The sequence below is a fragment of the Leucopleurus acutus genome, assembly GCF_964270905.1.
Source record: "Leucopleurus acutus genome assembly, chromosome: 16".
Lineage (NCBI taxonomy): Eukaryota > Metazoa > Chordata > Mammalia > Artiodactyla > Delphinidae > Leucopleurus > Leucopleurus acutus.
This window is the reverse complement of record NC_139158.1, coordinates 51,969,124-51,985,600: the sequence shown is the minus strand read 5'-3', so window position 1 is coordinate 51,985,600 and position 16,477 is coordinate 51,969,124.

The following is a 16,477-nucleotide window of genomic DNA, read 5'->3' as shown; positions in this document are numbered from 1 at the left end:
CTTATAAAAATCCCTTTACATATATATGTATGTATGTGTTTATATACATGTATGTTTGCATAAATATCTTTATGTATATATATACCAAGGATTCTAGGAGACTGCCCTGCCTGAGGTCCCTATGAAGCTTACAGTGAGTCATGCTGGGGAGGGAAACCTTGTGTAAGTGGAAAAAAAACACTATGCCATCTTCTGCAATAGATTACAAGAGGAAAAAATATAAGTCAAATAATGTTATATGTAAATATAGATTGTCTTGAGGAAAAAATTTTGCTAAGGCATGCTCTGTACAGCCCCCATAGATCTCAACATCAGTCTGGGCATCTAATAAAGAACCAATATTTTTCCTGATATTAAGAAAATTGTGGAGAAACTGGAGTAAGAGAAGCCACCTTGATGGGCACTACCTAAATTCATTGAAACCGCATGTGAAACTCCATTGCACTGTTGAGTCCCTCATGTACCTACATGTAATTTTACTTAACTCATTTCTGCTTCTATTTATTTTTATTTTTCTAATATTAAACCAAAAGCTGAATCAACCCAGTTTTAATGCCCATAAAGATATGGGTCTTGTGCACTGAAAAAGTGTGGCTATGCCCTCATGGAAATGACATTAAAGTAGGAAAGAGAAAAATGAGCCCAAAGTTGTTCATTCCAGTAAGCAGATGAAAGTAGAGCCATTCTTCCTTGGAAAAGCATCAATGTGGTATTAAAAATGGTGAGAAACAGTGGGCAATAGATGCTATCCATCCTGAATGACACTTCCAAGCTTCTAGATCTGCATTCTGGGTCTGGAAGAAATAGGGCCACCTTAAGAAGCAGCACAGAAGCTACTGACATTTCAAATAAGATTTAAGCAAAATTAAAACCTTTTCCACATGGTATAAGCAGTTTCAAATAAATGATTTGCTTTGGGATTTTCAGTAATCCACATGACAGTTCTCAGAACTATTCTTCATTCTCTCTTTTTTTAAAAATAATGAAATTATTTATTTCATTAAGATGTCATAGAGTTAATCCAAGTAGCAATCAGTAGTTTGCCTCTTGAAATACATTTTACAGCTACAGTCTAGATGTTTTCCTTTGCAAAGTTCCTGAATGGCACTTGTGTTAACTTAATATTTTTTGTACAGTCTCTCTGTGTCAAAAGTTTCCCATTTGAGGACAACCTGGAAAAAATGGACAAATTCTTGGAAAAGTACAACTTTCCAAGATTGAACCAGGAAGAATTAGAAAATATAAACAGACCAGTCACAGGTAATGAAATTGAAACTGTAGTTAAAAATCTTCCAACAAACAAAAGTCCAGGACCAGATGGCTTCACAGGCGAATTCTATCAAACATTTAGAGAAGAGTTAACACCTATCCTTCTCAAACTCTTCAAAAAAATTGCAGAGGGAGGAACACTCTCAAACTTGTTCTATGAGGCCACCATCACCCTGATAACAAAACCAGACAAAGATATCACAAAAAAAGAAAATTCTAGACCAATATCACTGATGAACATAGATGCAAAAATCCTCAACAAAATTCTAGCAAACAGAATCCAGCAACACATTAAAAGAATCATACACCATGTTCAAGTGGAATTTATCCCAGGGATTCAAGGATTCTTCAATATATACAAAACAATCAATGTGACACACCATATTAACAAATTAAAGAATAAAAACCATATGATCATCTCAATAGATGCAGACAAAGCTTTTGACAAAATTCTACACCTATTTATGATAAAAACTCTCCAGAAAGGGGGCAGAGAGGGAACCTATCTCAACATAACAAAAGCCATATATGACAACACAGCAAACATCATTCTCAATGGTGAAAAACTGAAAGCATTTCCTCTAAGATCAGGAACAAGACAAGGATGTCCACTCTCACCACAATTATTCAACATAGTATTGGAAATGCTAGCCAACGCAATCAAAGAAGAAAAGAAATAAAAGTAATACAAATTGGAAAAGAAGAAGTAAGACTGTCACTGTTTGCCAATGACATGATACTATACATAGAGAACCCTAAAGATTCTATGAGACAACTACTAGAGCTAATCAATGAATGTGGTAAAGTTGGAGGATACAAAAGTAATGCACAGAAATCTCTTGTATTCCTATACACTAATGATGAAAAATCTGAAAGAGAAATTAAGGAAACAATCCCATTTACCTTCACAACAAAAAGAATAAAACACTTAGGAATAAACCTACCTAAGGAGGCAAAAGACCTGTACTCAGAAAACTATAAAACACTGATGAAAGAAATCAAAGATGATACAAAGAGATGGAGAGATATACTATGCTCCTGGATTGGAAGAATCAATATTGTGAAAATGACTATACTACCTAAAGCAATCTACATGTTCAATGCAATCCCTATCAAATTACCAATGGCATTTTTTACAGAACAACAGCAAGAAATTTTACAATTTTTATGGAAACCCAAAAGACCCCGAATAGCCAAAGCAATCTTGAGAAAGAAAAACGGAGCTGGAGGAATCAGGCTCCCTGACTTCAACCTATACTACAAAGCTACAGTAATCAAGACAATATGGTACTAGCACAAAAACTGAAATATAGATCATGGAACAGGATAGAAAACCTAGAGATAAACCCATGAATATATGGTCACCTTATCTTTGATAAAGGAGGCAAGTATATACAGTGGAGAAAAGACAGCCTTTTCAATAAGTGGTGCTGGGAAAAATGGATAGATACATGTAAAAGAATGAAATTAGAACATACTCTAACACCATACACACAAATAAACTCAAAATGGGTTATAGACCTAAATATAAGGCCAGACACTATAAAACCCTTAGAGGAAAACATAGGCAGAATACTCTATGACATAAATCTCAGCAAGCTCCTTTTGACCCACCTCCTAAAGTAAGGGAAATAAAAACAAAAATAAACAAATGGGACCTAATGAAATTTAAAAGCTTTTGCACAGCCAAGGAAACCATAAACAAAATGAAAAGACAACCCTCAGAATGGGAGAAAATATTTGCAAACGAAGCAACTGACAAAGGATTAATCTCCAAAATATACAAGCTGCTCATGTCACTCAATATCAAAAAAAACCAAACAACCCAGTCCAAAAATGGGTGGAAGACCTAAATAGACATTTCTCCAAAGAAGACATACAGATGGTCAAAATACACATGAAAAGATGCTCAACATTACTAATCATTAGAGAAATGCAAATCAAAACCACAATGTGGTATCACCTCACACTGGTCAGAATGGCCATTATCAAAAAATCTAGAAACAATAAATGCTGGAGAGGGTGTGGAGAAAAGTGAACCCTCCTGCACTGTTGGTGGGAATGTAAATTCACACAGCCACTATGGATAACAGTAGGGAGGTTCCTTACAAAACTACAAATAGAACTACCATATGACCCAGCAATCCCACTACTGGGCATGAGACATGCACCACAATGTTCATTGCAGCACTATTTACAATAGCCAGGACACATAAGCAACATAAATGTCCATAGACAGATGAACGGGTAAAGAAGATGTGGCACATATGTACAATGGACTATTACTCAGCCGTAAAAAGGAACGAAACTGAGTTATTTGTAGTGAGGTGGATGGACCTAGAATCTGTCATACAGAGTGAAGTAAGTCAGAAAGAGAAAAACAAATACCGTATACTAACTCATATATATGGAAATTTGAAAAGCAGTACTGATGAACCTAGTGGCAGGGCAGGAATAAAGACGCAGATGTAGAGAATAGACTTGAGGGCCCAGGGGTGAAGGGGAAGCTGGGATGAAGTGAGAGAGTAGCATTGACATATACACACTACCAAATGTAAAATAGATAGCTAGTGGGAAGCAGTCGCATAGCACAGGGAGATCAACTTGATGCTTTGTGACGACCTAGAGGGATGGGATAGGGAGGGTGGGAGGGAGGCTCAAGATGGAGGGGATATGGGGATATATGTATACATATAGCTGATTCACTTTGTTATACAGCAGAAACTAACACAACATTATAAAGCATTTATACTCTAATAAAGATGTGAAAAAAAAGTTTCCCATTTGTTTCATCTTATTTCCCATGATAAACATAGATTTCAAAAATTAAGTTTAGAAAAGCCTCTTTTTATCTCATAAATTTGAAGCATTTCCTCATTTACTCTCAAAGTTTAGTGTTTACGAATCCTTTATACCTATCTGCTTTTCTATTATATGGTATATTTTAATTCACATATTATTCTTATATTTAAACTATATATGCTATTTTAAATTTAAACTTAATTTTATAGTTATATTTAACCTCTTATACTACTTACTACATTGATAACCAGAACATCAAGGAAACGCTTTAATAGACTTTTCAAATAATATATTTTAATCATATATTTTATTCCTCCTAGATACAAGATTAATCCAGGCATCTTCCTTCTTATTTGAGCCACAATATAATTTTCAACCTTGCTCTGAAAGGTACAATATTTTCAGTTCTCTCACAGATAGTCCAAGTGCTTGATCACTGTGAAAATTTAAAGCTCTTATTAATAGGAACTCACTATTGCAGTATAGAATTAAATTTGCATAAGAACGGGTGACTTACTTTTTCCTACACTGCTTTTTCCTCCTCTGTGGTAGACAAAATAATGTCCGCTCCGCAAGAAGTCCATGTCTTAATCTCTAGGACCTATAAATATCTTTCCTTACATAGCAAAAGGGACTTTGCAGGTATGATTAAATTAAAATTTTTGAGATTTGGGAGATTATTATAGCTTATCTAAGTGGGCCCAATGTAATCACAGCTGTCCTCAAGGGTGGAAAAGGGAGGGAGAAAAGAAGGTCAGAATGATGCCATGTGAAAAGTGCATTACTTTCTGTTGCTGATTCTGAAGATGGAGGAAGGGGGCCATGAGCCAAGGAATGTGGGCTGCCTCTAGGAGGTGGAATAGGCAAGGGAATGGATTCTCCCCTGGAGCCTTCAGAAGTGGGGGGTAGCCTTGCTGGCACCTTGATTTTAACCCAGGGAGACCCATTTCAGACTGCTAACCTACAGAACTGTGAGATAATACATTTATGTTGTTTTAAGCCACTAAGATCATAAGTAATTTGATACAACAGCAATAGGAAACTAATATTCCTCCCTTCCTTCTTTATCTTTTAGCAAATAGTTATTAAGCATATTAGACATTGGAAATGAAAAGAAAACTGAGTTAGAAGATTGAAAGTATTGCTGCTCTTTCTCCTATTTTAAAATTTAGAACTTCTGTATGATCCAGCAATTCCAGTTCTGGGTATTTTATTTTTGAAGAAAATAAAGAGACAAATTTTAAAAGATATGTGCACCCCTATGTTCATTGCAGCACTATTTACGCTAGCCAAGATATGGAAGCAACCCATGTGTCTATTGATAAATGAACGGATAAGGAAGGTGTGGTTAATGGAATATTAACCATAAAAAGAATGAGAGCTTGCTATTTCTGATGACATGGATGGACCTAGAGGGTATTATGCTAAATGAAATAAGTCAGAGAGAAAAAGACAAATACCATATGATTTCATTTCCGTGTAGATTCTTAAAAGCAAAACAAAAGAAGAAACATAACAAAATAGAGACAGACTCATAGATAGAGAGAACAAACTGGTGGTTGCCCAAGGGGAGATAGGTGGGGGAGATGAATGAAATAGGTGAAGGGGATTAAGAGGTACAAACTTCCAGTTAGAAAATAAATATATTACATTGATATAATGTACAGCATAAAGCATATTGTCAATAATACTGTAATTACTTTGTATGGTGACAGATGATAAGTAGACTTATAGCGCTGATCATTTCGGAATGTATAACAATATCAAATCACTATGTTGTACACCTGAAACCAATATAAGATTGTAAGTCAATTATACTGCAATTAAAATATTTTAAATAAATAAAATAGAGAACTGAAATAATAGAACATGAAATATTTAATGATACCCAAGAAAATGTTCCAGACATTGTAACTTTGAATCTAAAGCTTAAAAAGGCATGCCATCTCTCACCACTAAATATTACCACTGATGCAAAAATATTCTAGTAGGATTATTTTACTTGAAAGATAAAGAAAGAATTCTTTGTGGATGTAGATACATAAATTAATCACCTTTCAGGGGGAAAACTTTAGGCTGGCCTCAGACTTTGTCACAGCAACGTTAGATGCTAGAAGCAAGTCCTGTAAGGTCCTGAAGGAAAGACAAGGTAAACCAAGAATTTTATATAAAGCCAAACAATCATTCAAGTATACAGTGAACAAACAGACATCTTGACATGCAATCATTAGGAGCTATGAATCCCACAATCCATTTAAAAGATACTAGAGGACAAATTTCAGCAAACCAAGTTTTAAATGGAGAAAATAGAGCAAATGGACTACCAGGGAATCCATTGACTAAGACTAAATCAAATACCAACCAAACCCTGAAAATGTAGGAATAATATAAGTAACATTCAGGAAAGGAAGAAGGAGAAAAGGTGGAAAGTAATATAAATATACTGATAATCTTTACAGCCAGTGTCAAAGATATTATTATAGACCAATAAAGCAAGTAACAGAAGTGAAAATATATTTAAAGCTACAAGAAAAACACTAACAAAATAAAGTAAGTAACTAAATTTTGGGTGGTGAAGAGGAGGAAGAGGAATGGGGAAGAAGTGAAAACATATTACTTTCAACATTGCTTATAGCAAGGAGTAGTAATTAATTGTACTGATGTAAATTATGGCACATCTATACAATGGAATGATATGAAACCATTAAAAAGATTAAGGTTGTTCTACAAGTGTGGATATCATTTCCAAAATAGACTAAATTTAAAAAGCAGTATAGTGTGTAAGAAGTAGAAAGAATACATTTATATAAGTTGGTATGGTAAGACTCATAGGCACAGGAATATGATTTCCTCCTGGTACTTGAAGCCTTGTGGGTGGGAAGTAGTCCTTACTTTTGAATTTTGTATCTTGTGCCTGTATTACCTATTTTAAAAATATATACTGTTATTTCTTTGGCAAGAAAAAGTTGGAATCCTGATTTTTTGCCCTCCAGAGTTTCACACTCCTTTAAGGTGAAACAGACAAACAGATAACTCTAAACAATGAGGCAAGTGCTATAAAATAGAAATGTACAAGGTGCTTTGGGGAAACATAAGAAGCTTAATTCCTCCTGGAGGCGTTAGAGAAGCTGAGTCTTGAATGGAAAGAAGAATGATTTAAGAGATATTTATAAAACAGAGTCAATCAATATTACTTAGTGAACGCTTCAGGTGTAATGTGAGGCTGCAAAAGAAGTAAAAAATGACTCACTGGTTCTGGTTCCAGCCACTCGGTGACTTGCAGGGCCATTCATTTTTAGCTCAGCAAACACTTATTACTACCTCACTATGTTCCAAGCACCATGCTGAGCCTTGAGGATTAGAAGTTAGATAAGAAATGGTCCCTACCCTCAAGGAATGTGAAGCAGTGTGGCAGATGGCTATGATGGCCTCAGTTATTCACCCTTCCCTTTGCAGCACCCTCCCATCATGGACAGATCACCCTGTCCTGTCCCTAAACATGGGACCCAACCCAGTGACTCAGCTGGGGCAATGACATGTTAGCAGACAGGACACAGAGGTTGGGGTCCCAGTAAGCCATCGACCTGCGCAAGTCACAAGAGCCTCTCTGAGACTTAAAATGTTCATCCATTAGGTGAAGTGATTGGATCACATGATCCTCTAAATCACTTCTGGGTGGAAAGTTGTAAAAACCCATTGTTTTTATCTTGGCTAGCATGAGCCACAATGTCAAAAATGACTAAAAGAGGGAGATCAAAGAAATTTAGTTTTGCATGTGGGTGAAATTTTTGGTCTTCCTGAGACATGGAGAAACAATCAATTTAACTGAATTGTGCTTTTGTTGTGATTCCAACCACATGGAGTCAGTGAAGGAAAGAAAAGAACATTGAGTCTTGTTGAACATGCAGTTGACATTTATATTGTAAGTTAATGTATTTTTCTAATCTTGTTGCTGCATAACAGAGATGGTAGGAACAAATCACTGTATTTTTTAAAAAGCTGATTTGTTCACATTGAAAGAATGGAGAGAAACATAAAATCATGCAATTAGGCCAGCAGTTTAGCAGCCTCATTAAGTGGTGTGTATATTTTCCATACGCTCTCATTTCATTTTATGTAATCTTGCCACAAACATCAGGTAGGTGGGAACCAGTGCACTCATTTATAAACCATATCCCATAGGTTAAATGCTGACATCCATATTTGAAGCTTTCTAATTTAAATCTAACAGCACGTATTCCTTACACTTCAAGGAAAAGATTACAAATGTTTTGGCATCAGAAAAAAATAATTTAATTGTCCTTTGACTTACTCGGGAAAAACCCTTTTTTATCCAGAAATATGTCATAATTTAATTTGCACTTTTGCATAAAGCACTGAGGAATTCACTTTACCATGACACAAGATAATCTTTATTTTCACAAAATAAGCCATTAAATATGGAGTACTTAGTATACTATTGTCCTAGTAATAGGGAATACACAGGAAGTGGGATGAGAGTGTAGGATCGGCTTTCAAGGACTTTCAAGTACACTTTTTAAAAAATCCCTGTTAAATTTTACCATCACAATAGATCAGATAAATACATTTTGATACATTCATACAAGGATGTACAATGCAACAATAAAAAGGAATAAACTATAGGTACAAGCTGCAAAGTGGATGAATCTCACAGACATAATAATTATGACATAATAATTATCGAAAGAAGCCAGGCAGAAGAGTACATTCTGCATGATTCCATTTATATGAAGTTCAGAAACAAAGAAGACAATTCTATGGTGTTAGAATAGTGATTAGTACCTGTGGTGGTGATGATGGTGGTGGTGGTGATGGTGGTGGTGTGTGTGCATGTGTGGTATTGACTGGGAGGGAGTATGAAGGAACTTTTTGGGGTGCTGTAAAGGTTGATCCTGGTGGTGGTCATATAGGTATTTATAAAAGTGAAAATTCCTCAAGCTCTCATTTAAGACTTTATATATATATATATATATATATATATATATATATATATATATATATTTATTTATTTATTTATTTATTTATTTATTGGCTGTGTTGGGTCTCAGTTGCGGCACGCAGGGTTCTTTGCAATGTGTGGGCTCTTTGTTGTGGCACGTGGGCTTCTCTCTAGTTGTCACGTGCAGGCTCCAGAGCATGTGAGCTCTGTAGTTGAGGCACGCGGGCTCTCTAGTTGTGGCACGTGGGCTTAGTTGCCCTGCGGCATGTGGTATCTTAGTTCCCCAACCAGGGATCGAACCTGCTTCCCCTGCATTGCAAGGCAGATTCTTAACCACTGGACCACCAGGGAAGTCCCTCATTTAAGATTTTCATGCTTTATTGCGTATTTTATACTTCCATAAAAACAATTATCACCATCATCATCACCATCATCACCACCATCATTATCACACAGTGGGTTTGAACCTCTACATTCTAGTCAAATTCTAAGACTAGATCACACATGGAAAATTCTATTCTCAAGTCAAGTTGTTTGGAATGGAATTAAATGCTCTTCTCTACTTTTCTTCTTATCTTCCCTTTACACTCCAATCAACAATTGATTTGGGACTTCCCTGGTGGTGCAGTGGTTAAGAATCCACCTGCCAATGCAGGGAACACGGGTTCAAACCCTGGTCCAGGAAGATCCCACATGCCACAGAGCAACTAAGCCCGTGTACCACAACTACTGAGACTGCACTCTAGAGCCCGTGAGCCACAACTACTAAGCCCACGTGCTACAACTACTGAAGCCTGCACACCTAGAGCCCGTGCTCTGCAACAAAAGCCACCACAATGAGAAGCCTGCACACTGCAATAAAAAGTAGCCCCACTCTCCACAACTAGAGAAAGCCCGCATGCAGCCAGGAAGGCCCAATGCCGCCAAAAATAAATAAGTGAATTAATTAATTAATTTAAAAAAAGAGTTTAAAAAATTGATTTAACAGAAAGTTTAGTGTTTTGTTCTTTTTTGTTTTTTCCAACTGCCATTGTGTTCTACATAAACTGAATCCTCAGGCAATTTTCTTGATTATCATTCTTTTTGGTTCTCAGTGCCCCTAACAAGTTTTAGTGGAACAAGACACACAAGGTTAGGGAGGGGCAGAGACAGCCCATGTCAGGTTGTTTTGTGCGCTGCCCACTTTTCAAAGATTATGTCCTTAATTAAGGCAAACTGGACAAATGGGCTAGTGGTGATTTTTTCATTTCCAAAGACCGCACGTAAAGGGCTAGGTGGAAGCTGCGATTAATGTACCACTTTAAATCAGGACAAGAGATGTACTGCCCTTTCTCTAAAAAGAATGCAATATGATCTTTTGCAAACACAGGTGTGACTATTAACTTAAAGGTCCTCATTTCTCATATCCTCTATATGTTGTTTCATATACAGCAACAATAACACATAGGTTTTAAAAAAATTGAAATAAGGAACTGAATGTTAATTCTCGTAACAAGATGTTGCCCCAGAACTGAAAACTAGAGCCTTTTAAGTACAAAGACATGTTCAGGGATCCACATTCTTGAGAAAGAACTGGGTCTAGGCATCCCCTTGTGACGGCAATAGCTCCATCTTATCTGCCTCCTTCCCTACCAACGTTTTAGCCTGGCCGGGATGCGCAATTTTCTCTAGTTTCTCTGTACTTCCAGTGGACACTGTGGAAGGCTGCTGGGATAACTTTCCTGTGTGTGCCCCACCCTACAGTGGCCTGCCTGGCATGTGAGCCCCAGCAGTAAGATGCACTGGGCTCAACTGCCATGGAGAGAACCATGGGGCTTGGAATAAAAGGAGCAGAGCTAGAGGGAGGGGACTTGTGGGAGGTCCAGAAGGACCTTCCAAGGGCCTCACTATGTCCTCCACAGCAGAAAGCTGGCTCTGGGGACACCTGCCCCAGTGTCACTGGTCTCTTATCCAGAGGAGCAGCCACAGTGAGTCAAGCAAGGACCACGATGGCTGCAAGGATAGACACTCATCCCTTTCTTTCCTCTTTTCTGCCCAACGCTGGAGGAACTAGGCCTTGAAGATCAGGTGGCAAGGGCAAGGGGCAGGAGACAAAGTGTTTAAGGGCTAGATCCTGTGCCACCAGCCTTCCACTTCAAGGAGTAAAGGATCCAGCTAGAGCCTGCAATGGGGACTAGATTGGATTTAAGTTGAGTCTCAGGTTGAAGATTTAAAAGTCTAAGTTTTAGAACTGAAAATGATAAAATCTGCCCATGTAGAACCACTGCTATGTCCTTTTAATGGGCTCCCTTTTTGTACTCTTGTCCCCATGGGCATTCTCAATGCAAGCTCTCTATACTGTCAACCAGATCATGTCCCCACCCTGATCTACACCTTCCAATGGCCTTCCATCACACTTAGACTAAAGCCCAAAGTCCTTTCTATTGGCCTTCCACGGTCTGGCTCCCTGCTGCCTCTGTGACCCCAATTCCACCCACTCTGTGCCTCACTCTTCCAGTCTGGCCTCTTTTCTGTTTCTTGAGCATGCCGAATACACTCGTGTCTCAGGGCTTTTACTGTTCCCTCTGCTGGAAACACTGTTCCCCAGATATGCACATCTCTCTCTTTATTCCCATCTCTGTTCAAATGCTGCGTCCTCAGAGAGGCCATCCCTGATCAAGGTTTCAAAATTGTTTGTTGAGTGAATGAATGTCTGAAATGTTATTAAAGGGAAGAAGAGACAACTTCAAAAGAATCGAATTGAACTTTGTACTTCAAAATAACATTTAACTATTTAAACCCTCTAAATTGAGGTTCCTTAATAAACTCAATATTAAAGACCTAGCAAAACAGAAAATGACTGCTGTGATTTGGTCTACCAATATGTAAAACTAAAGATAGGCTTAATCTATGACACTCTGAGTGAACCCTAGGGCAGGGGGGTTACTTTTATGGAAGGTGGTGTATGTAGTAGATTCAGGGAAAAAAAACCAAGCACCAAAACATAAAACCTCTCTATTTTGTTCTCCTCCCATCAGAAATTGAAGTTGACTATTTTTCCATACTTTGAGTTTGGACATGACCATGTGGCTTTCTTTGATCAATAGGACATTAGCAAACAGAGGTATGAAATGCTGTTTTAAACTAGGGCTTGCCTTCCTTTGCTCTTGGGAGCCAGGAGCTCAACATATAAAAAAGCCATATGGAGAAAACACCCTGTCATCCTAGCCATCCAAACTCCACGTGCCCATCTGCATGAATGGAGCCAGCAGAAAACAGCAGACAACTGCTCTGCTGATTGCACGAATAGTTGTTGCTTTAGGCCACTAAGTTTGGTGTAGTTTTTACACAGCAAGGGCTAACTGATGTACTATATTTGGAAGTACTATGTTCCACTGTTAAAACAGTCAAGAGACATAGATGACAGCTTATAGTTCATCTGTCTATGGGTGGTACGCAGAGAATACAGGAACTTACACAGGAAGTCCTCCAGAACTGGGTTCGAAACTAGCTACATTACTTATTGGCTGTGTAAGCAGTTGGCTGGGACAAATTGCTTAGCCCTTCTAAACCTTAGTTAAATATAAAATAGAGAACAGGCCTAAAATACTGACCCAACCTCAAAGTCTGATCTGAGGACAATGGCACTCGAGCTTGTCAGAAATGCAGAATCTCAGGTCCCACCCCAGACCTGCTGAATGAAAATCTGCACTTTAACAAGATCTCCATGTGACTTGTGTGCACATTACAGTTTGAGGAGAGCGGTCATAGTACCCTGTCATCACTCAAGATCACCACATCTCGAAGACTCCAACAGTGAAGGGCCTCACAGCTTTTCCCTGGGATCTTGCAGGGAAACTCAGTCTAGGCTATTTTTCTTGGCTTCTTCAAAAGGCTCGGTGGCTTCCAGCTTTTCTCAGGGCTCAGCAAAGATTGCAGTTTAGCGATTGAGCTGAGGAGTTGTCAGCGGGCCCTCAGCCCCCTCCCACTGAAGGATGCCCAGTTGGTAAACTTTTGATCACTCTCCTCTTTGCTCTGCCTGAAAAACGCCAGGATGTGTCAGGAGAATGAGCCTTTTGCATCTACATCTGCCTCTAGTCCTTGGGGCCTGGCTATTGTTTGCGCCCACTTCCCCGCTCTACTCCCCACCGCTCAGTAGCGGCCAGGCTCGCTCTTTCCTCCTGGCCAGCCGGACCAGCTCCTGTGGCTGAGCATGCCCAGTTGAGCTGCTAGCGTGGCCCCAGTCCCCAATGCGCAGGTGCCACGTCTCCGGGTTTTGGTGGCCGCCGGCCCAGATGAGGAGGCGGGGTGGCTTCGGGGAGGAGGGAGCCCTCCCTGGAAGGAGTCCTGGAGCCTCACGTTATGAGGGTCCACACAAAGGGTGATGCTAAAGGGAACACCATTAGGGTCTAAATGCGTGGGTGACTCGGAGTCACCTGGGGCCGAATTAGGGCCGAAAACTGGCTGGAGCTGCGCCCCAGCATCCCAGGGACCAAAGTCTGGGGGGGTTTGCGTCTCTGAGGTTGCACTTGGGGGAAGACTTTGGAACCACTTAATCTTTCTGTGGCTCAGTTTAAGCCTCCGGGGTTGGGGGGGAGAGAGTAGTACCTGCTTTGGAAGATTGTTTTAAGAATTACAGGAATAAAAAGCCTTTATGACAGTGCCTGAAGCACTGTAAGCGCTTTATGTGTTTATTAAACAAAATATAAACAAATAAACACCCCACCCTCGCCAAAGGCTTTGGGTTGTCAGCTTTCGCCAGTCCTGACCCCTGTCCACTCTTTAACCCCCACCCTAGCCCCAGGGCCCACAGCCGGCTGCGTGTCTAGAATCGGAGAGGGGTGTCCCCCACCCCTTACAGGTGGTGCTCGCGAGGCGCCACGCTGTGCGTCCCCCGACCCCAGGAGCGGGGCACGCGCGGGGGCGCTGGGACACCAGGGGGCGGCCGGAGAGACCCCAGAGGAGCGCGCTGCGGGGCGGCTTCCCCGGGCGCCCCACCTACCGTTTCCCGGCGCAGCCCTCCACCCAGCCCGGCCGCTACCCCTGGCGCCCCCTCCCCGCCCCGCTGGCTCGCGGCCGGCCCGGCCCCTGCCCACCCCCAGCCCGGCCGGGAGCGCCGCACTGGGCATGCTCCGTAGCCCGGGCAGGTTGGGGCTGCGAGGCGACAGCTCGGGCTCCAGAGCCGGGAGGCGAGAACGAGGAGGGAGACTCGGGGGCTGGGAAGGAGGGAGCGGCCGGCCGCGAGGCCCGGAGCCGGGACACGCCGAGCCCGGCGGGAGGGCGGGCGCAGCGGGCCGGCGGTGCCCCGCTGCTTGCCTAGGGAGCGCCCGCGGAGACCCCCGCCGGGGGCTGAGGTGAGAACCTATCGCCCTGGAGGCAGGGGGCGGGGGCGGGGCGGGGCGGGGGCGGGGCGGGGGGCGGGCCCGCGCGCCAGGAGGGGGCTCGGCGGCTGGAGCTTTCTGCGGGGAGGGGGTTGGTAGCGCCGGGAGCAGTTAGTGAGCCGCACCGCAAACAAGAGCTCACACACACACACGCGCGCGCACAGTCGCGCGCGCACCCACTGGGTCTCCAGGCGGCGGCCGTGGCCGCATCCTCGGCAGCTGCTCCAGGCAAAGTGACAGGTAGGAGAAGGCTTTCCGGGTCCCGCCCGAGGATGCTCCGGCCCGCCCGGGCCCGCTGGGCTTGTTTGCTCCCGGCGGGTGCGTCCCGGACGCGCGCCCGCGCGCGCGCACCCAGATGCCCAGCCCCGGAGCCGGTGCAGGTGCCGGTGCCAGGCGCCCGGCGCGCGCGGGAGGCGGGGGTCCCCGCCGCCACCCCCTTCCCCTGTAGTCATCGCCCGCTGGGTTTCCTTAGACTCAGTCCAGACATTCGCCGCTTCTGGCTAGAAATAGCTCGGCTCGACGTGAATATGATTATTTTGGTTGGAAATTGTCGGCACCGTGCAACGCCATGTAAATGTGTATGCGTGTGACTCTTCTTACCTCTTTTGGGGAAATAATAGAAATGACTGACCATTTCCACTTAAGACAACACTGACAGGCCGGCACTCTTTGGGGGCTGTGTTCCAGCCTCCTAAGAGCATACAAATGATGGAGACTAAAGGTTGTCTTATTTTCAGAATTTTGAAGTTGCCTTTTCCGTAACTAATTAGACCCTGTCTACATAGTACAATACTTCTGACTGTAGACTTTGTAGGCAGTACTGTTACAGAAGTATGGAAATACGGAGTTCTTCAATTTCCCAGTGTGACTCAGTGCAACTTAATCTAGAATCATAAAACTAGCATTTTTTTTTCTAGAGAAAAATGCAAATGCACATTATAGTTTCATAAATGTGCATGTGTTTGGGAGATGGCCCTCTGACTTTTTTTTTTTTTTTTCTTTATGACTCTTGAGGTGATTCTACCTATTGTTCTAAAGCACATGTTCGAAATTTAATTCTGGTCAAAACGTCCATGGAAGGTTACCATTTTTACCGTAAATGTGATACATGGTGGCCTGTAAATTAAGTTATGAGTGTGTGGAGATAGCTGTTTAATAATTCTGTTTCGTTGGTAATGATGCCATTCAAACTTTAGCTATATAACATCTAAAATAGTTATTTCCCCTTTAAAGAGAAATCGGATTCATAAAGTAGACTGACCAGTAAAAGCAACTAGTGACTTTATCTGGGCAGTCTATCTACAAGGTTAATAAGGTGTCCGAGGAACTGTATTCTTCAGAAAAAAAAAAAAAAACATATTTGTGTGTGTGTGTAAATTTTAACTTTATCCTTTTTGTTTTTTCAAGACTCTTGGTTTCAAAAATATATGCTTGAACCGAGAACCTAATACTTTGTGTGCTTCAAACTTCAGTGGCCTAAGTTATTAGAATCATGCAGAAGGACAAAAATTTAGCTGGGCAGGGGCATGTGATTTAATCTGCCCTTATCCGTGTTATGTAATCTAGAATGCTGTGTTTTGATAGGACAGTCTTGCATATTTTTCAGCTGGTGTTTTTATCTATTATGTCATCTTCCTTTTGAAGTTTAATAAATGATGGCCATCTTGAAAGAACACCTGTTTTCATAAAAATTCACTTTTTAAGCAGAATAACATTTTTTATTGGCATTTTTATGGACAGGAGAGACTTCGCTGCCATAACTAGTAATCCTTTGAGTGTAACTTATTATAACACATCTGCGGTAGCCCATATTAGATTACTGATTATACTTTTCTACAACTATATTATTATTCAGCCATCCCAACTTAGTTTTGATTTAGCTTTGATATCACTACCTAGCTCTGAATTCATCGCTGGTGAAAATGCTATTCTACACGTAACTGTCAAAACAGAATTTCTAAGACTCCATTTGATCACTGGGTACACATTGATATGTGTTGGGATAATGCTACCTTTATTTTACAAATGTACACCCACACAGAGAGCTTTGTTCTAAAATACTCTTTTGCAAGTTTAAAATTGGTGT